Source organism: Pieris brassicae, chromosome 1 (genome assembly GCF_905147105.1).
Source record: "Pieris brassicae chromosome 1, ilPieBrab1.1, whole genome shotgun sequence".
Lineage (NCBI taxonomy): Eukaryota > Metazoa > Arthropoda > Insecta > Lepidoptera > Pieridae > Pieris > Pieris brassicae.
The window spans coordinates 17,557,457-17,581,026 of record NC_059665.1 but is presented as its reverse complement, the minus strand read 5'-3'; the positions used below and the strand labels follow the sequence as shown (position 1 = coordinate 17,581,026).

Sequence of the window (23,570 nt, the reverse complement as noted above, 5' to 3'; positions counted from 1 at the left end):
CTCCAATAAATCCGAGCAGCTATGTTCACTCTTGTAGTTATTAAAGTTGTTGTAGTTCGAAGAGAAATTTTGTTGAACTATAAACGATTTGACCACGTTTTGGAATAGTGCTGTTATTTATTATAGACTAGCGAACTTCTTTTAGCCTTAATATGATTTCTGGGTAGATGCCTACGAACATATGTTTATTAAGGTTTTAAACACAATAGATGATTCGAAAATGTATAAATTATAACACTTTACCTTCATTTTGAGTCAATCATTAAGCATGAAATCTATTCAAAGGTCAAAATGCTTCGACCATCTCATCGTGTTAGTCTAACGTAAATATAATAAACAACTTAGCTCAGTCATCTTTTGTTCATACGTAGGAATGTTATTAACATAACTGCACTACACTCAGCAAAACAATAAAACCAAATTATTAGCTACTGCACCGAAAGCTTTGTGGTAAATAAGGCATTGTATTGCTCCAGCCACTTAAACGTTCAAACACTAACGTTTACTGTTCGTGCCCACCATTTCACCTTCCATGGTTGATTTAGTAATGTTTAAACAATTTCCTTTGGACAATAAAAAGCAATGCACGTCATGTTTAAATACGTGTTCGATTTCAAAACCGAGTGTATGGGAATTTGTAAACCAAATACAATGAAAAAGGTCATTGTTTCGTAATTGTATGCTTGAAGTAAAGGCAATTAAAATGTATGTAGGGATATGTAATTATTTTACAGTAACTAAAAAGATTGACTTATCACATAAAAACCAATGTAAATTATAGATCCACAATGTTTACCTTTGATTTGTAGTTTTTTATTAGTAGAGAAATTTTCCTTTGTGTCACGTCCATGACTGTCAAATTACTTTAATCATTACCGTAAGAGTTTAATAAACTTCCCTTATTGAAATCGTGTATGAGTTTCGTCAAGAATATAATACTAATGATGAGAATTTGAGATGCGATCATTATAACGCAAGACATAACGATAAAACCGCAATACGTACTATAATTATGAATTTGTGGTTTTACAATAGTTTTGCAAAAATAAAACATACAACGTATTCTGTTATATATACGAGAAGTAAAAGAGAAATAAGGAAACACATTTGGCCTGTATAAAGAATTTTCATTTAGTTACAAAGAGGCAACAATCTGAAACATTATTGAGCTTAAACGTAAGACTGAGTGCTATGACTAATGCAATAGAAGACCTTCAAGAACATTCGAAAGGAAATAACAATTTGCTAACAAAATTATACCCAAGATTTTTCAATCGTTAATGAACAAAAGAATTATTATATATAATTATGACTTGAGTGAATAGACCAATTTATACATGCAAGGTTGGTAACGAAATTTACATTACCAAAAGGAAGCACAATTTATATAAGTAACAGAAACACCTAGTTTGAATTATTATACTTTTTTGTGACCCTAGTTCCGTTTTCTTTCAGTTTAATCTTGTATAAAATATTTAGAAATATATTTACTTGAAAAAAATCCATAGCAGTTGTCTAGAGCTATTAACTTCCTGTCACTATGACCTTGCAACTTTATTACTAATACGTTCACAGATCACCATTAATTTTCCTACCAGGTCGTTAACCTCGTCTAAAAGTAAAATTACAGTCAATCAACCAACACCTACACTATTTACGATCGTGAACACTGTAGTAACTACCCACGTGGTTTACGAAAGTCTAATTCATCAGATCTGATGAAAACTTGATGGACAGCTCAAGGTTTTAATCACAATTATCATAATTTAAACCATCGCTTAGCCTGTCACAACATAGTTTTAGATATCTATTGGTATACCTATTATAAAAAAGTAGTAATTTATTAATCTATAAGCAGTCACTTAAATATTTCAAAGCAACTGAACCATATAACAATAAAGAAGCAAATCATACAGAAGCAGCTAAAATGATTTGTATATTTGTAGATAAAATATTGATTCAATTACTACAAATGATAGTTACAAAATACCAGTTATCAAAACCATTAACTTTTTGCTTAACATTAGAGATGAAAGTGAGCTGAAATATTAAGTGAGAGGTATTTGTAAGTGCTACTGTCAAGTTTAAACGTTCCGAACAATTTCCTTATGAATCCGTGGCAAAGCCGCAACGCATCATGATTATGTTATATTTAATTTCACGCGAGTGAAAAGGGAAAGTAAGGCTAAAGGAAACATTGTTAATTTCTATTCATTGAGAACTGACAGAAATTTACATAAGCCAACATTATGTTGGGATGAAAGTTGTCACCATGGTCGAATTAATTAAATTTTATCGTTTAATCAGGATACCATTTATCGACTAATATAGAAAAAATAAGAAATTTATAATTTAAACGAGAGTATTAAAGGTATTAAATAAACTACATTAAATAAAAAATACAGTCAGTGTTTAATGATAACGAACTTGTCATGTCAGATAACGATCTTCTCAAAGTAAGTTTTAAATGTTTAAGGATCTATCAATTAAATATCTACAATTGTAAAGCAATATTAGCGGTTATTTCTAAGTGTGGGCTTTCCGACGTTATAATTACTATTCTTGGCGTAAAGATAAATTTCGTAACTTTATAAGTTACAGATTCTTCAATTGCAATCATTAAAGCTCATTTGAAACTCTGTATTTATCAAATAAACTTAATGTAAGATAATTTGTTAAAACGTTTCGTGTTTCACTAGTTCGATTTTGAAGATATTAGACGAAGGTCATAATTATGGAGAGGCTTTACCTCGGTATTACTAAAAGACCGCAAGTCGTCGTTACTATCTGATGAAGTTTCTACACTAGCTGTACAATAGGAAATACACAGAAATTTGTACAGTAGCATTAGGGATGTTATTATTTATTTACATATTTATTCCAAAAGTCTCGAATAAATATGTAAATAATAACATCCTTCATCCTATTGACATTGATTTTCATTCAACTTTCTAAATTTATATTGATCTAAATAATAAGGCGTTATATTTGTCTTACGAAAATTTATCTGAATCTTAGAAATCAAAGCGCCGTTTACAATCTAATAAATCAAATAGATCAGATAGTTCTATACAATTGCGGCCACCGGCGATACTTACAATTCAATGTGCGGTAGTCGTTTAATAATAAGCTTCCTATGCGCTTGAGGCGATTTTGTAGATCCTTTTGATACAGATAATGAAGTTATTATAGAGATTTGTGTTAAGCTTTCTACTACCGGAATGACAGAAGGCGACGAATACCTGTTTTATTCATCGTATAAGAATACAGCTTAAAGTATCATAACAATGTTAACTCTCGAATGGAAAAAAAATATCATAGTTTGTTTTGTAATAACAAAACTTAAACATTATAAAAAAGTCATACCAGTGATGTTCAAACAAATTGTGCTAAATTGTATCCAGTAATTACCTGAAACAAAGTAAGTAAATAGGTATTTAGCGAATATGTATTTGTATCCAAATTATACGTCGTTTTTAAAAGGACCATAATAAGTCAAGACTTACGCTATCTTAACCTACAACATACATGGTGTATTGATTAATTCTTAGTCTAGATCCAAAAAGTGACGTCGTGTGTCAGGGACGGACATCTGCCTATAAAGAAAATATCACTCTCAAATATAGAGTGTATTATACGCACACAATCATTCACGCATACATGAGATCTTATTCGACTTTTGTTTGATTAGATGTAACACAAAAACTACTTTTTCTGAAATAAACTGTTTTAAACATCCAACATGTACCACGGAATATATGAAATCTAGTTACCAACAACAAAGGGTGGGGGACTCCCTATTGTGAGGACTAGAGATAGATTAATTATGTCACAACCATATTTCTGTCATGAATACTGAGTTTCAATATTATTATTATATAAAAGATCTACAGTGCTACACGGATATAGTTATTATGTATTAATACGATCTCCACTCGCTTCACGGTGTATGAATTTGTTAATGCACTTCGCAGCCGGAAACTGAGGGTCACGACTACGGTGTTCTGGCAAGCAATTAGGCTACCTTGAGCGAATTGTGATGCCATTTGAAACGTTTTGGGTGTTATTGAAGTTAGGTTACGATAGTTGAAGTTGCCTAATAGTATATTAAACTGCGTTAGGTAATATTCATTATACCATTTATTTTGTATGTTACCTGCAATTTAATCCGTTTTTTTCTGTTTTATCTTGTTTTATCTGTTTTTTCGTGAAAAAGTAGTACTGCTGAAAATTATGATTTTAATGTCAGGAAAACTTTAAAAAATTATAAATGTTTTTGAATTAGCATGTTAATAGCTGAATTTTGTTCCTTTTATTAAATGAAGTGAACTACATTCTTAGTAAGAGTGAAATTGATATAAAATCATTTTAATATATATATAATTTGTTATATGTTCTTTTCATTCGCTAAGTTGGAGAATGCCTGGACCAGTTTGGCTAATAATGATCTTGAAATATTTGTAGAAATTCAGGAAGGTGTAAACCGTGCCAAAACATGTATAAAAAAATATAATATAATAAAAATACAAAAACATAAGGTAGAAGATTAATTTGTTATTGTCGTTGAGGTTTTTACTTACTGCTACTGTATGAGTATATCTTTAATTTGTAATTAAGTCTAAACAGATTTTAATGATTTTTTAAAAGTGGATTCGAGAATCGTTTAGATTTACAATTAGTTGTCTTTTAAAACATAAGACTTGTATAAAAGACCACTTCCATCGGGTCCACTAATTTATACATAATTCTGTTATTAAAAGCGTATACAAATAATGTTCAGAGGAAGCAAAAAGCTTCTAAGATAATAATTTAAATGTCAACAATAATAAGGATGAGATCAGCGAACGTGAGTCATATGACCTATTAAGATAAAAACAAACCTTATTGATGAAAAGACAAATTATTATTATATTTATAGTTATTTTTAGTCTTACTTCAACTGAAATTTCGGTGAATTTAAGAACGATTATTTAAAATTCAACCTGGCAAAGTTTCGTGGGTCTTTTGCCCTTGTTCAATTGATTTAAGCAGGCGCTATGCCAACATTATTGCCTAAGTAATATTGTACTACAAAAGGTATTAATTATTTTAAAAGCTTCCTCGTATACACCACACCAAGTTTCTTCAATAAAATACGATAGAAATTTAAATAATAGATTCCGATTCTGATTTGAAGACTGTTTTCGTACCATGTCATTTCACGTTTCTTGCCATTGAATGACGTTATTTACAACTAGAATAATTAGTGAGTCGATCATCGCAATTGTTAAGGTTGTGCTGGTAGATCCCACATACCAATTTACACAGGTCACAACAAAGCTTGAAACGTTACTCATATTGTCAGCTCTAATAATTAAAACTAAATTGAGTCTAACTAATATCTGAGACCCTGGCGTTGTAATTGAAAACAATATGAGTATTGTTAATTGTACCCATAGGGAAGTGCCAAGAGTCAAAATGTTTAATTATTAAACGACAGTAACAATCAGCAATTTGAAAAGTTTAAAAAAATGTGTGCGTATTCTGGTGTACGTACGTACACGTAAAAAGTAAAACTTCTTAATGACCTTATTTTTCGAAAAATGATCTATTATATGCAACTTTACAGAAATCGGTTAAATTAGATAACGTTTAACAAAAGGCTTTTATTATCATAGACATGAAAACAAATAATACAATTATTTCATTTTACCTTATTACTACTAAGATTATTACAGAATTTCATTAGTTGTAATAGAATTATTACTATCATTGTTATCGTTTGTATATTTTTGTTGGAACAACGATCATTCCCTCACAACAAATCATAAAGCCTGTTCATAATATTCACAAAAAGATATTGTATCACACTTCATCATTTAAACATCATTCTAAATTTCAAGTGTTAGCTTATGAGAAAACCGAAGGCGATAACGAAGAGATAAAATTGATGACCGGTCAATAAACCTATGAGAAAATATCTAGTACGTGAATTAAGGCCAAGTACATTACTGTGCGTTTGTAGATAGAAACTATGCTTATTATATCTAACTACAAAGATAAATAATTAATGTATATGACTAAAGACGTTGGAAAGATGGTGTAGAATTTATACTAACCTTATCAAACTAAATATTAAGATAATAAATAACTTACTTTATTACAATTAAATAATTAATTGTGAACATTAATTAAATAATGCGACTTTTGACATTGTTCATTACTTAAAACTTTTTCTATACGTGGATCATCTTTGCAAACAATCATAAGTAAATTATTTTCATAAAATAACAGACGATTTCTGTATATAGTTTTCAAAGCCACCACAGACGCGAAATCTTTTTTACATAAGAAGCTGCAAAGGGTATCAATGTTTTCCAATTTTCAGTACTCACGTCGTCGTGCAAGCCACAATTGCAAGCGCAAGTGGCTTATTTGTCAAGTTCGTGAAAGTACAACGCGGATTAAAAACAATGAAGGCTAATATAACGTAGGAATAGTTAATAAAGAAGGCCCGCTATGTAAATATTATTATAAATTTACAGTGACGGGGTCGCAAGACTGTTTTACCTAACTTTTTGGCTTTTTTGTGGGTCTACCCAGCGAGCGATATAAAATTTGGCCGAAGTTAGTTTATTTTTAGCGGATGTAAGCAGTAAATCCTTTGTTTCATTTGTTACCCGCTATTGAGTCAGTTTTATAATTAAGATATGCTTCAATTTTGTATTCATCAAGTAGATCACTTAACTTCCTAGTGTTACAAAGACCTAACGCCTTTAAAACCCTTCAAGCCACACGTCGCTCTGATTACGATGTTCATACCGCAACTTTCACATATTTATTAATTAAGGCCATATAATATGACATCGGTGCAACTGATTAACACAGTGTGACAGACATTATATTGATAGTAAAAGAACTAGGCAGCTAAGTGACTGAACTGACTGACTGAAAACCAAACATATTTATTTTTTGGACATATAGATCAAAACAATTCGACTTAGAATCCGACAAGAAAAGAGCGAACTAATTCTTAAAAGGCCGACAACGCACTCGCAAATCTTTTAGCATTGAGTGTCCGTGCGCGGCAGACATTCGGTGAGCCACCTGCTACTTTACCCTCTCTTCTATAAATGAATCGATTATAAATGTGTAAAAACATTATTTTAATATGGCAATCTTTTGGCTTAGTGTTGATCCATAGGAGATATCACAACAGGTAAATGATATTAACAGAATAGCTGTATTAAAAATAGAAAAATGTAATTAACGTTTAGTATAAAGTATACCGGAGACAATTTGACCCTTGTCTGAACCTCACGTAACGAATATTGAAGAGTCATGATAAATGTATTGATTAATGGTGAGATTACAACACAATAATACATTACAATCGTAATATATCATTTTACGGAACATTGATTCCAATCACAAACTTTCTGATGCTACATTGTTTTTAATTATTTAAACATCGGCCCACGTAAATAAAATCCGGTAGAATATTAGGAAAAGTTTTTAAGAAAATATTGTTTTTTTAATGCTTAGGCCATATAGCAATGAATTGAGCAATCTAGCTAAACTAAATATATTGACATATAGAGTCCATTATTTCAAAATTTTGAAACAGAAAACAAATTATACTTATCAAATAATGATTCTAAACGATTCGACGATATTTTACATATTTCATGTGAACGTAAATAACGAACACATCCAGATCAATATTCAGCTTGTATCTAAGCCGGCTTATTGATAACGTTTATCATATTTACTTTATTGGGGAATATATTGTAACCTATATATAGCTTATGAATGTAATATTACCATCGGATATTAAACTGGCCGTACAAATAAGCTTTGATAATGTTTTATGACATGAGTAATATCAATCAATAAGTAAAGTATTTATGATTTCTACTTAATTGCCACAACACACTTTAAAATTATTAAATTTATTTTTTAAAGTGTCAAATCATGTAAGAAACGCAAATTCTGCTTGAATCATGGCATATTAAAATACAAATAAAAAACTAGTTTAGAAATCTTCATCTAAAAACATTTGATTAAATTAATTAAGAAACACTTCTTTTATTAATTTTGGTGATGTTTGAAGTCTCACAACGCAAAATTCCGAATGCCTTAGTTTAATTTTCTTAAGTGTAAAATTATTTGAAATTAATAGACAAAATATTGTTGCGAAAAATAAGGACGGATAGACTTAAGATGAAATTGTAAAACCTTTTAATAGCCACAGTAAACTATTGGTTGTAAAATAATTTGTCTCGATTGCTCTGTATACGTCGAATTCTCGGCTAAATATGGCACACAATGCAGCTTCAAAGCTAAGAATGTTTACATCTAAAAATAAGGCAATTTGTGTTGGTATAGTGAAATTCATCTCTTTAACAATATTCATGGTAATGGCAATATAATCGTTAGTGTCACGTCTAAGTAAAAGAGAAAGTTGGCAAATAACAAGTGTGGAACAAAATTTTAAATGATTTAGGGCCGTGCAACATCGACATAGAGTAGGTTAATCGATGTAAATTGTTTGAGCCGTTTGTGAAGATCTTGTGTTTAGAAAAACATAGAATGCCGCGGCACACTTTCTAGGCGAAATTGCCTTTGGAACTACTTGAATTTCTATCTTGAGCCCTATACCAATACCTCATAATAGTGTATTGTTCTTACGTCTTACTGTGTGAAGTATATATAATCTGAAGCTCCGAGACAATCTAAAAACTCCAAGTGTTTTGTTGTTTATTTGAAGTGCAATTTTTTACATTATTTTTGAACCTTTGTGTCACAATGTCCCAAAGCACAAATCAGTTTAACAAAAGCATTACTGGAAACATAATTAAGAACAATTTTAACGCTTGTGCATGACAAATTTTCTAGAACACTTTAATGTGCACATGGATATTGTCCATTGGTTTCCCGGTATTATATCTGGTTAGTCACCGCTGACTAGTGTTTTAATACAGGATAAAGTTCTTATGTGTGCGTCGTTCACTGTGGACTGATATTGTACCATATTTAGTTGATTTAATTAGCACATTAATATTTATGTATTTCTAGTACGCAAAATTTGTTTAAAATATTAATTATATATTTATATTAATAAAAAAGTAATGCCTTTTTATCCGTTAAATGTGTACGTTTTGTACTTCTACCGTCACAATTTTCTGCGATGATGCTCTTTTCTATATCAAATAGAACTCTGATTTATACTGTTTGTAACAAATTGTGAAGCGTAATATGAGCAAAGAAATCTAAATATAACGCATTATCTCAGACTTACTAACTGTATTTTAAAGCAACTATTTTTTAGTATAATATTAATTAAGGTTTTTAGTATGTGTGTAATTTGAGGAAACTCCAAAGAAATTGTTCTTCTCCAAGTACATTATCGCATTTCAAAAACATCAACATTTTAGGGTTTTCATGAAACCTTAAAACCTATGCAATCGAAGCGATAGTCAAAGGGTTAGGTCACATCAAAAGAGGCCAAATAAAAAAGCTATACTTTTCGCGAAATATTTGAAATTCAATCACGCAACACAGGTTTTTGTGTTAATTAAATGCCTTAGTAAACAACCTTGTGTAGCTTAATATACAACATATATAAAAATTATTTACAATAATCAAGCATTACGAAATCTTTAATCAAATCAGGAGTACCTACCAAATAAATATAGAAATTAATAAGGCTTCTTTCATTATAATTATTTTGTATTGGTCTAATGTGGTTGCATGTTTTATTCCAGCAATTTATTATTCAAGAACAAAACTGTACTTCCGTAGTTATTAATATTTAACCTTAAATTATATCTGTACATAGTATAAGTAAGTAAGAACTTTTAAATGACGTATACAACTTTTAGCCTAGAGCCTTGCGCGTGAGACTCTCACAAGCGGTATTTTCTTACTAAGCGCGGATTTCCGCTAATATAAGAGTAAACTTCGACTGAATTACCATATTTCTATTATATATTATACATTCATAGGTAGGCCTAAAAATAAATATATGGAACATTTCACTTCTTTTTTAATAATAATTATCCAGTGACGCTACAATCCTAAATAAGTCCCCATTGGCGCACATCCGGGGATCGGACCTACGACCTCTGGGATGAGAGTTATATGCTGAAGTCACTACGTCAACATTGCTTGCCCAGCTAAGAAAACCCCCTTATTGATCTAAATCTAATTGCAACGTTTCAGCGTACACTGTCTCTTTTCATTTCAGTATAAACAATGTGTCAGAAAGAGACGAAATATAATAATTGAATCGAACAATACCTAAAATTAAATGGAAAAATAATTTAATATGCGTTATTTATAATTTCCACTTTAGATTTAATAAGGGTTAACTTGAGCACCAGTCAAGTGTCATAACAACCCCAGAGCACGTGATTGTTTGCCCACATCCCCTAATAGTTTAACAGAAATGTGATATTTTGAATGTACACAAAGAATTATAGACCAGTGCATAACAGAGGTCGCATAATGTATAAAATTGTAATTCCGTTACCGCTTTTTTTTTCAATTAGTACCTACTCTTTTTAATATTTTAAGTTAAGCTTATATAAGTTTTTAGTTTAAGTTTTATTATCTAGTTTCGCATAATATTGTACCTAGATACACATTAGAAGGTTTTTCATATAAGTTATACTATGTTTTTTTATAAAAATAAATTTATGGCGTGTTAGTGAATAAATGATGAAAGTAAATTTTTACGATGCGCGCGCATACAGTCACAAAAAACCGACACCCTGACACCTTACTACATTTTCTATGAAGTAATCGCTGAACCTAGTCATGGTTTTTTTATTATTGTTAGTGTTTTTTTTTATTAGTGTCGTATAAATTCTAACGCTTGTACATAAGTACACACATGCTTTTTAATTTCCTATTTTTTTCTCTAAAAGGTAAAAAATAGCTCTTACATTAAAATCACGTACATTGTCCAATTACGATCATATTTTTTTGCACTAAATAAGACCACATTTCTTTAACATTATATAATTTAAAAAAAAAAGATGTTTTAGACTTCTATCTCTATAGTATAATTAATCTATGACCAGCATCACCATATAAATTTAAGTTGCATCCGCCCCACACGCTGAACTAATGAACACAGACAGTTTGTTCTCAAGAATTGATAGATTTATACTCCTTTTATTGCATTTGGTACGGTTTGTCTACCGATAATGATAATTCACTAAGATAAACTCACAACATAAGCCATAAACTGTCAAATTACCAAGATATAAATACTGTTAGTGCTATAGATTTTAGCATAGTACAAATAGAGCTGAAAGATAATTGAAAATATAGGTCAAAGAAAGAGAAAATTCACGGCATGATTCTTCCATTGTTTGGTACACTCCAATATTTGAATTTCGAATATGATCGGTCACTATTGCTCTAGTGACAAGTGACGCACTTGTATTTGAATATAGAATGCGTCTGAATCTTTTGAAATAATTTTCCTTTATAATAGCGTTGCAAGTGAGTTACCAGAATTGTATAATTAAATATCGCATTTATAATAAGTACATAGATCACACTTCTGCGTGTGTTTAATTAATCATGTACATAATGCAAGTCAGTGGCGACTCCTGCTGTGTTTGACACATGTATTTTTTGTGTATATTCAAAATATCACATTTCTGTTAAACTATTAGAAACTGTTAAACTGTTAAACTATTATAAAACAAATCACTCTCATGAGCAGTGTTGGTCTAGTGGCTTCAGCGTGCCACTCTCATTCCTGAGGTCGTAGGTTCGATCCCCGGCTGTGCACCAATGGATTTTCTTTCTATGTGCGCATTTAACATGAGCTCGAACGGTGAAGGAAGCCGGTTTGTCTTAGACCCAAAAACTCGACGGCGTGCGTCAGGCACAGAAAGCTGATCACCTACTTGCCTATTTGATTAACAAATGATCATGAAGCAGATACAGAATCTGAGGCCCAGACCTAAAAAGGTTGTAGCGCCATTGATTTCTTTATTTTTTATTCTGTAACTCTAATAGCAATAGCTATCTCGACGTTTTTGTACGCAATTTAAATATTCTCTGAATATACGTAGTGCATGTCGCATTTTAGCGCGGTTCAAAGATTTGTGAGTTACTACTTTCGGAGTAACAAGAATTGTGCACATAAAAAAAAACAATTGGTGCGTAGCCGGGCTTCTAACGCACGACCGCGGTTTAGATATTGGCACTTAACTATAAGGATAGTAAGCGATTACGTCACGTCACACGAGACATTGTATTTGTCACGGATGCCATCTCAGTTCAGGATATGAAATGAGTCCAATTAATAATGCAATTGTCATATCTCAAAACCATCGAAACTGAGGTGACATAATGCGTGAAAGTTTTGTGGTTAACTCATTTATTATTTGCAAATGTATATGCGTGTCATTTGTGTGCAAACAGGAAGTGAACTCACATTAAGAGTAAAGTGAAAATACGTTTCTTAGTGATTAGTGCATATTTAGCCTAGTGGTTAAGCATGCGATTCTATACCCTAGAGTAGTGTGCTCAAAACCTTTCTATACACTATTCGAATGTGTCTTGCTATGGTTTTGGTTAAAAGATTATAGAGCTTTATTTCCATTAAATATCGGGTTTTGCGTAAGGAATTGTTTAGGCCTACAATGTATTTAATTTAAAAAACGATGTATCAATAAAGTAGTACCTAATAACAATTTTAAACAGATAAAAACTAGTAATCAATTAATCGATTTCCTTAATTTAATGGCTTGTAATTGGATCGAGATGTCCAAATTATAGGTTAAATGTATGGCGTATTGTATCAGCATCTGTCGATCATGTGAGCCGCGACCAGATGGACAAACATTCACTGTTAGGGGAGCTAATGCTCTAATGACAAACAATATGGTTTCGTAATATGACGATAAAAGGATTTTTTGGGAAATTCACTTTAACTTTATATGATATCCCTTATAAAATAATTTAACATTTAAACCAACATTACTTGATTTTATAACTACAAGATTTAAGCTCGGTACTGAGCCCATTATTAAAATACTTTTTTTTATTGTTTATTTGTATTGCAATAAAGTCGATGGATTAGGTTTTCATAAGGAATAAGGCACCTACTTCGCATTAATAAGCATTAAGCATAATTTTCAGTAAAACGGAATAACAATACTTTGTACATGTACATTATATTATTACGTATACTGGCTGGAATATCATACATTGCCCCTCCCAAGCTATAAACGTAAAATTAATAATTACTCATATTCAGCATAATAACGGTAATATTTCAATAAAAAACCGGCTTGATGCTACCATAAAATCGGCGATTATAAAGACTAGTGAAAGCTCGAAATTATTAATAATTAATAAAAAGTAAAATAAATTCGCGGAAATGTCGTCAGTTCTTTAAAGATGATTTATTGCACATATAAGATCGAAACCCACTGTTGGTGACGAACGAATACGGGTATTTGTCTTATGTAGGAGGCAAACGGGTAGGAGGCTCACCTGATGTTAAGTGATACCGCCGCCCATGGACACTCGCATTACCCGAAGGCTCGCAAGTGCGTTGCCGGCCTTTCAAGAATTGGTACGCTCTTTTCTTAAAGGACCCTTAGTCAAATTGATTCGGAAATACTTCAGTGGGCAGCTGGTTCCACTTAGTGGTGGTGCGTGGCAAAATTTGCCTTAGAAAACACTCAGTTGTGGAACGACGCACGTCGTAAATATTTATTTATTAAAAACACTTTAATCCAAAGTAATGAGGAAGTCGAATGCACGCAATGCAAAAAAAAAATATTATTAATAGAGGTCATGTAATGGAATTACTCGCAGATTTCGTTATCATTATGAATTGATTATATATACAAAGTTTACTCTGAACAAGGGTAACCTAAATTTTTTGCTATTGTGGTAATTGCAACAATTTACTTTGGAAGAGGTTTATATATAAAATAATTAGTGAGAAGATAAGACTGAATCGAATGCTCGTGTTAATTCACGGCCGAATCAGTAGACTAGAAACGACCTTGCCGTTAAAACGTGTAAATTAACTACCTTTTTAAATAATTATACGATAAAAATACATTAATAATATTACAACATTCATTTATAAACCATCTGTTTCTCTTTACAAATATAGAATACAAACAATATTTGAGCATAGATAAAAAATAATTAATCAGAATCTCTCAACCATCATATTGGGTGAATGAGTTGCGATTTCCGTGTATTGTTGCTATAATCAATAACAAAAAACGGGTATTGTGATAAAAATTATTTGGTTTAATTTAGCAATATTAGTAAAAAAATATTTATTTGATATATGTTTTTTTCTTAAACTTTGCTTGTTTCTATAGTAGAAAATACAAGACCTCAATTTAAACACATAGATGAAATCTAAAAATAAAACTTGTATAGACTGATCTCAAGGACGAAATAAATTTGACTAAAAAAGCCTTCTAACAATTCATTGAGTTCAAACTGGTTTAGCCATTCTCAATCGATCAATTAATTTAGTTATATTACAATAATCTCTTAATAGATTAGCATAGATCGCTTATAGACTACAGGCACAAGAGCTCTCCTCCCTCGAAATAACAAACCCGATGGGATTCTGTTCGAACCGGACCGAAATGAGAGTATACATACCAAACAATATAATCATAGATCCTTACCTGTAACAAAATAACAATTATGAATATTGTGAAGTGTTGTTTAGATATAAAGCTAAGTTGTGGTAAACTTGAGTCATCTTTGATTATTGTTGTTAATATACGTACGGATACGTAATACGTTAAGAGACAGCATTTGCTGGTAAAACAACTACATCCTTTGATCTATGACCAAATTTACTACAGGAAATCACAAATAATTAATTAAATATAACATAGGGGCCGTCAAGTATTACGTAAGCAGATTTACAGCGATTTATCCCCCCCCCCTGCCTTCCTCGTGTAAGGAAAAGTAAGCAAAGCTCTAAAAAATAAGAGTACATAAACGTATTAATTCTTTGTAGGAATCCTCGAAACTGCATTTCGTTTTCAAGCATAGACAATTTGTGGGTAATATGTGTAAAAAAGTAAATAAATAACGGTTCACGTAATCACCAAGTCTGAAAATCAAAGAGCCACAGCCTATTGCTAAATAATAATGTTTTATTATTCGTAGAGCTTTGTGAAGATTCATACTAGATCTCGGTAGATATTATATGACTAGATAATTAAACTTGTTGAGAGTCTGTCAAGATTATTCTAATCAATCTATATTTTCAACTCTGAAAGGATAAGCGCGAGTGGTGGTAAAAGATGGCTGGCCTTTAAGTGACGTATGTACCGTATACATTTTACGTAAAATATGTTTAAACATATTCAGCTAAAATAGTACCGTAATTGAAAGTATAAAACTATAATGGGATTAGAGAAAAAAATAAACGTAGCTCACTGCCGGTTTAATGACCGGTTTAGAAGATTTATGACTTGCAATAAATAAATTAAATACCACACACCTGAAATCGAGCTGGATTTTTTTACGCATTTAAAGTTTTATGTATAAAATTAATTATTACAATTATTTTAAATTAAGATATTCGCTCTAGAATTAGCCGCTACGAAACTGCTCTATTATATATTACAACGTAGTAATAAGTAATAACCCATTAGAAAAATGTAAACAAAAACACGTAATGAATGTAAACAATTAAAAATACATATTGTTCTTTCATGTCTGCATATATTTTTAACTTAAAAAACATACGTCGACTGCCTTTAATATAATATTTTTCATCTACAATCAAACCGCACTAACCACAACGCTACTACAAGACAAAAACAGTATACATCTTAACCTGTCTTATAAAAATATCCTTAAAAACCGAAATATTAAGTTACCCGTGCTTAATGAGCTTGAATAATAAATATTGCAACCAGTTATTACTTTCACAACATACTAGCCGTCGGCCCTTACTTCAAACCACAGATAATTAAAAAATAATATTAATATAACAATATTAGTGAGTGTCACAGTTTATGCCAACTACCAGCTTGGTAAAGAAACATAGATATCCAAGTTTTACGTTAATTTGTACAGATACCGGCAAACTTATTGAGAATTAAACAAGGGAGTGGGAGAAAGTTTGGGCAGCAGACACAAACGTCAACTGATTTACCAATCACGCGATCGACATCCCCGCCGCCCCCTGATACCTAAAATCGCTTCTGCGCAACTTAACACATTCTTTAAATTTAAATTCTTTAAATTCTTTATTTGTTCAGATATATGTACAATACAATTCAGATAGAAGCCTCCCTAGTAAGTCAGAGACCTGTGACAGGGAAGCTTCGCTCTTCTTTAAATTTACAAAGTTTAATCAACCAACACAATTGGTTTAAAAAAAAGAAAAATAAATAAATAAAAATAAACAAATATATGAGAATATATTATGATGACTATGTAATGTGTTTGTGAAAGACGAAACGGGCCCAGAGAGATTGTATTCTTTAACGAACATACACGGCAAATTAAATTAAAGCCTTTTCAATATAAATAATCTCGTAAATCTGTCTTGTGACATTTCAGTGTTACGAAGCGTTTGCGATTACAATCGTTATTATTTTTGCATACGCGTATTATGTAAGTTAGTAATTGACATGATTTACTGATAAACAATAAATGTAAAAAAAAATTTAAGCTAACTATAAATACGCTTTTTGATATATATGTTTATGATCCAGAAGTTTATTTATAGTTAATAGTAATAGTTAGGAAACAATCTAGAGACAAGAAAATATAAAAGTAGTAATACAAGATGTGTAGATGTGGCTTAATAATGTTTTACAAAAAAAAGGATTACACATATACAGAAAATTCATTAATTATGTTTAAATGCTTATAACAACTTTTGATATTCATTTGTGTAAATATTTTTTGCAATGAATACTTAATTACAATTTTATCTGGCTTCACAGATTAGTTTTTATAAAATCATACTAAAAACTAAAGAAGCCAGACAATGAAGTTTGACAAAAACAATGTTTCTGAATACGATTATCTCCTTGCCAAAGGCGAATCTCGGCTTACGCCTGTCTTCAACCACCTTTCAGTAAAGAATACCAGTCAATATTTATAAGAGATTCAGCAATTTTAATCTGTATGAATCTGAGTTAGTGTTGTAAATATTCTCGTCAGCGATTAAAACTGAAGAATTTCTGTATTAAAAATGGAACTTTTAAAATTAATATAATATTTTTGACTCTTGTGTTCAAACATTTATAAACGATGTTAGCAATCAACTTTAACATACACTTTCCGATTAGCAAGTAGTTATGTCCGGTACAAATGTATGTCTCGGTACAAGATAGTGCGGAACAAAAACAAGTCTACCACTAGACTTTCTACAAATGGAGAAAAAATAGTCGCTTCGTTAATCAATCGCATGAGCTTTATCCTAACAAAGTCAAATAAACATTAGTTGTTTCCGGATTTTAAAGCGACTAAAACATTGCCAATAATAAACATATATAAAAGCAGACAAAAAAATGTTCTACAGTAGTACTTTACTTAGCTTCCACAAAATTATTCAAACTATTTGATTCGATATTTACCTACATTAATTTTAGATCGTTTACGCTTTGCGCGTTATCCTTTAAACGAACAAAGCCAATAATAAACATATCTCGAGCATCGAGACAGTAATTGTTACATGTCGAAATCAGGCAGAAGCCTGTTAAAAACACACTTAGGAATGTTTTACACGTGCTATTATTACTCAAATCGAAAATTATTTTACTAATAACATAAACGTGCAACGTTTAGATAGATTAGATACATAAATCTGAGGCCCAGACCCCAAATGTAGCGCTACTAATTTTATTTAAACTCAGCATGCAAATAATCTAGCTATACTAAAATTATTAGTATTGCTCTTAAAGGCTCAACTTGGCTTTTTTTATTAACAGATGGGACAAATTACGTAAATAGTGCAACCGGAAGCACGATTTAACGATATAAAATAATGCGTACGTGAAAGTGATCCTTAATTTCGTTACATAAAATAGATTGTTATGTTTGTATGCTATTATTGTCATTACGATTAGAATGGAAGTAGTAAATAATTGTAAAACAGTGGTGGGTTAACACTTCATAATTCATTTGAATAGCAGAAACTCCATATAATATAACACCGGGGTCGGTTTTAGCAGTAAAAATATAAGACCCAAAAAAATATTAAATTATTTTTAATGTGGAGAAATAAAAATTATAAACCTCTATTTGTCACTCGTCTGAGCATAGAGGAGACGACAGAGGCTCCATGGCGTTATTTACATGAACGATAAACACCGAGCTTCAGGTCTTGTTTTATAACACGCAACAAAATTCTAGCGGGAATCTTCATTTCTCACGATAATTTTTTTGTTTCCTAATGAGGTATCGACGAATTATGGCTTTAACAGCATTAGAAACAAAATACGCTCACTGCATTTAAAAAAAGTATTACTTAGACCAAAGTTCATTTAACCAGTAATTAGAATGTTTAATATGTATTTAAAAAGTTTCCAGCAATAAAAATCACCATTAAGAGAAGTTAAAGTGACATGTCACGTTATAACTACTAGCTGATATAATCTTGTCATGTACTGCTCATTATAACTGTAATACGCCCTGAATACTTATGTGATAATAGGATAGAATCATAGAAGATTCTGTTATTCAGTTTACAAATATAGTATATTTTTCATAAGCAAAAATGTAATTAATTTGAGAAAATTCGTGTCAAAATTGATTGTAAATAAACTCGAAGAAGGTTAACAATTCGACGTGTATATATTTTAAAACTTTACCATGTTATAAATACATATACATACATTAAAATCAATAGCTTATAAATAATTAATTCATTTATTGAAACATTGTTCTACAAATAGAATATACATACAAAATCCTATCAAGGACCTGTCAACTCGCATTTGTTTTGCATAATTGCTTTTAATTATTAGTTTACAAAAAATTCAGTGATATATTTATATAACAATAAAATAAATATCTATACATTCTCTTTAATTAAACAGATAACGTGATCGATTCGACCGAGTTATGAAATGATATGTATCGGTTTCACACCCATCTCACACGATCGTAAATGTTTACGTGAGTTATGTAATATGTCAGAATTATTCAATTCTCAAATATTTTTTTTTTAATGGATCGCTTGCCCCTTAACTGGGTCTTTCTTATTAAGGTTGGGCGTAAATATAAATAATCGTTAATTAAAAAAAATATATAATGAAATGTATAAGGATTATGTAAACGATAGATACTTATTATTTATGAATAAAACAAAATCCGAGAGAGATTAGCTATTAACATAAACTAAACACGAATCCTAGAACTTTCGACTTATATACGACGTATAGTACAGCGTATAAAATAACAAAAGAACTAAATGTTTTACTAAATCGCCTACCCGCCATAAACTTTCCCTAAGAGCACTATCGAAGTAATCAGATTACTTTAGACTATAATTTAACACATTGCACAATGACTCTAATATTAACAAATTCCGGAGATAATTTCTGTGCATATGAAAATAACTGTAATTATTATTATACCGCTACAAACTTTAACGTACGAGTAATGGTCTTAGGAAACAACTAAGAGATTGCTTCAATTTATACAACTCTAACTTTTATCTACGTCAACATAGGAGGAAAATCATACAGTATCAGGCTATATGTATTTAAAGTCCGAATTGTATATTATTATAAGTTTAACTAAATGTTCTAAGTAGATTAAGTGTTTGGCATTGTACTGTAATAGAATAAAAAGCGCTTCTACAATACCAAAACAATAGAATTTGACAGCTAATTTTTTTTTGTATTGGAGGTCATCGAGATGTCATTCCGCTCAATTATTAAATGAGGAGAAAGGGTTTTTGTTTAGATGTTCCATGTTCGACAGTTCGAAGTACATATTTCCGAACGAGTTCGACTTAAGGTCCTTAGCGATATCACTTAACATCAGATAGTTCTGCCCGTTTGGTCCCGTTCCCTTAATAATAATAGCGCGTTTGTCGCAAACTGGAAGTTACTGAGTAAGAGCTTTTCTACAGTTGTTTCAGAACATTAATTACGTTCTTGTGGGCGGATGTGTTAATATTTCGGTGTTGGCGTGAAGAGACATTACTATCATATAAACGCATACGACGCTTTAGATTTTAAACTTCACGTATTGCGGGATAATAAGGATATATAAAAAGTGTAACATTTGCGCCGGATTTTAATCTTTATAAGTTAAATACCTGCGAATAGTAAAAAAAAATGTTAATCTTATACAAATATCAACAGTGTACTGAAGAAATAGGGTCTATTTTCAAAAATCAACGAATATGCATCCGTTTATGGTTTAAGCAGGTGCCATTGCACCTTGTTGAAGTAAAAGGATAAAAAAACAATATGCGGCAGATGTACTCAGATTTCAAACTGCATGAGATCGATACATGAGATCCAGGAAACTTTAATATCAAAAAAAATCAAATCCATTATACTTTATTTACATTTTAAAACTACAACTACAACAAATGCATCAATTTTTTAATAGTTGATTGATTGCAATTCATGAATTCTTAACAACGAAGTATACCAGCGGCTTTGGTGGCCAACTATTCATAAATTATAAAAAAACAGATTTTTTATTGTAAACTTCTCAACTCATCTTATAAACACCACAGACCTTAACCTTAGCTAAACACCCTTTCATTAGCTACAATTTCAGCTTGCATCATCTTTTGAGACCCTACATAGAAACTCCAGCAGTTACGAGACTCTTTATTTGCTAAGAGTGAACTGAGGCTATTAATTCCAGATTGTATCTACTGGTCCTACATTGGGCACATCATTACTAAATGAAGTGCAGATTCTAGCCCTCCAATCGTACTCGCAATTTGACTTAATTCAAACCCGTGTAAATATTTAGAAAATAGGCCATGCGCTATTAAGACATTACACACGTATATAACCGCCATAACTTATAAGGAAGAGTTTTAATTTTTAAAGCCAACTTACATAATAAAAAATACAATCGAGCCTTAAGCTAGGATCTCCATCCCAATGCATCTTTATTATCACAAGTGTTTACAAAACAACTTGCTTTGTAATCGGATGAAGTAAGACCTAGCTAAGAGAAGCCGATCACGAAAATATCTCAAGATCGTTCATTATCCTGAGCAACCTATTATTAATAAGAAAAACCATGGCCGTTTTTTGCGATCGAACTAACAAAGGCTAACGCAATAGTAAAGATGCCGTCATCTATATACATAATATTGAAGTGTAATTTATGATTGTACATATTAAAATGAATCGAGGAAACATTTATTCATCACACTCTTTTTTTTTTCACTTTCACTAACGCACCTTCCAATTATAGAGGCAAATACATTTATTTGCCTCTATAATTGGAAGTTTTTATGAGAATTAGTACTTTATAATAAGGTAAAGTAAAAACTGAGAGTAAAAAGAAGTAGTTCTCGTAGGGCTGGTGCCCAAACCCGACCCATTAATGTCCATGGCGATATCACTTAACATCAGAAGAGACTCCTGCCCGTTTCCCACATTTATATAAAAATCTCAAAGTGCAGAGCTTACTCCTGTCATTGCCAGTTTGGTAAATTACACTATTATTTTCGTGTACACGCAACATTTTTGTGATTTTTACGATACAATTTTAAATATATATGATGTCCTTATCAACTTTGAACCACATTAATACGTATTTAACCTATTATATTTAATTATGTTAGCAGTTTTATGTTATTTTAATTTTAACACGATTTGAATAATAATATTTTAACCTATAATTATTTAGCATTAAAGCTACGCGAAGTTTGTAATAACGATAGGTAATACAAATCTGGGGCAGGCACTAGTCAATGCGTAGCAGACATGCAAAAGATTCATTTAATTTTGGCCCGCAGCAATAGCAAGAGATTAGAACTCACGGCCTTTGTAATTAGAAAATACTCCAATTTTTTGCTCCGTGTTTCACAGAAATCCGGTTACAACGTACTCCACAAAAAACTATAGGTATCGGTAATGGGTAAATACTTGTGTTTTGAAAGCTTATAAAATAAAGGGAATCAAAGATTATCTTTACTTAAAATTTAATTTATATTTTTGATTGTATTGTTTTGTTTTGGGTAAATATTCTTTAAGTCATTGCTTCTTATAAACGATAGATATTGAGTGTATATGATATAATACTATATATTACTAAGTAAAAACAGGTCCTTAGGTAGAATGCCTGGCGAACCCCGAGGGCCCATCTTAAGTGCGTCTGAAGGGCTGAGGTGTTTTTAGTGGGTGGGGTCTCGCTACCCCTCTGAATAGCAGAGGGATTTGAACGTAGACCCAGCCTCACAGTCACCGCATCCAGCTCGACACCCAAGGCGCCGGCCTGCGTAAGCGCATTTTCACCTCATTTTAAAAAAAGGTAAAAAGGGCTAAATAAAGGTTTAAGTTGACGCCTGGTAGCTAGTACTCGTGACCCGTGATAGTATCGAAATACACTAGGAATATTTTTTTGTAATTTTTTATTACTATGTAGATTAAGAAAATTGTAAAATTTAAATTACATAGAATACATCGTTAGAGAGTTACTAGCAAAATGTTTTGTGGCAAAAAAAAACCATTAAATAGATTTTTAAGTGTATATTTAACATGCGTTTTACATAGAATTCGCTTCAATGAAACATTGACGTAATCTTCGCTGAAAGTATAGAGCCTAGTATAATCCCCTTTTAAACACAAATCATATGTGTAACAATGTCACTTATTTCTATAACACAGCCAAGTTATCCGTAATCTATGTTTAAGATATATACAATTAACAAAATATATCTTTATATCAAAAGGTGCTGTACAGCAGGATATAGCTGGAAAGTTTGTCATTGCAATTCAATAGAGTATTAAGCACAATACTGGCCAAGGCGTGAGATAAGATGTTAGATATTAAATCACTTTATGACAATGTTACTGTGAAAGGCTTAGGAAATGTGCCATTGTTCATATTTAGATTGATGTGTGCACTTTCTCGGAGCTATATACTTATATATCAAAATAAGTGAAGCTTAATAATGATAGTGCTATGCTCCCATTCGAAAAAGAATACGATACAACATACAATTTAGAGGAATTTGTCTGTTAATTTAAATAATTGATTGCTTAAAGAGTATTTTACACTCTCGTATGTGAAAAATGTATTGGATTTGACGTACGGGAGTCACACTTAGCGTTAAGACACAGTAGATTTGTGACAATAGCGATAACGATAGCGAAGTCAGGAGCTTCATTATATGTTTGTACCAAATAAAAAATTTTGGACAGACCATTACAGAAACAAATACAGGAATTGGTTTTAATAGTAACGAATCGCTTTTCAAAATTACTGTCGTAGTTCTCTAAATAAACTTTAGTCTGGTAGTCAAATTACTTAATATCAGTAAATCTTCATACGCATAACAATATTTTTTTAATCTAACATTTGCATATCATTACTTTAAATCAATTATAAGGAGAATATAG

The 23,570-nt window shown here is 31.2% G+C and overlaps 1 protein-coding gene across 5 annotated transcripts in view; it reads right to left on the bottom strand.

The window, feature by feature from the left end:
- LOC123711730 overlaps positions 1–23,570 on the bottom strand; it is a 181,602-nt gene that overhangs the window by 36,551 nt on the left and 121,481 nt on the right. The window lies entirely within an intron of this gene.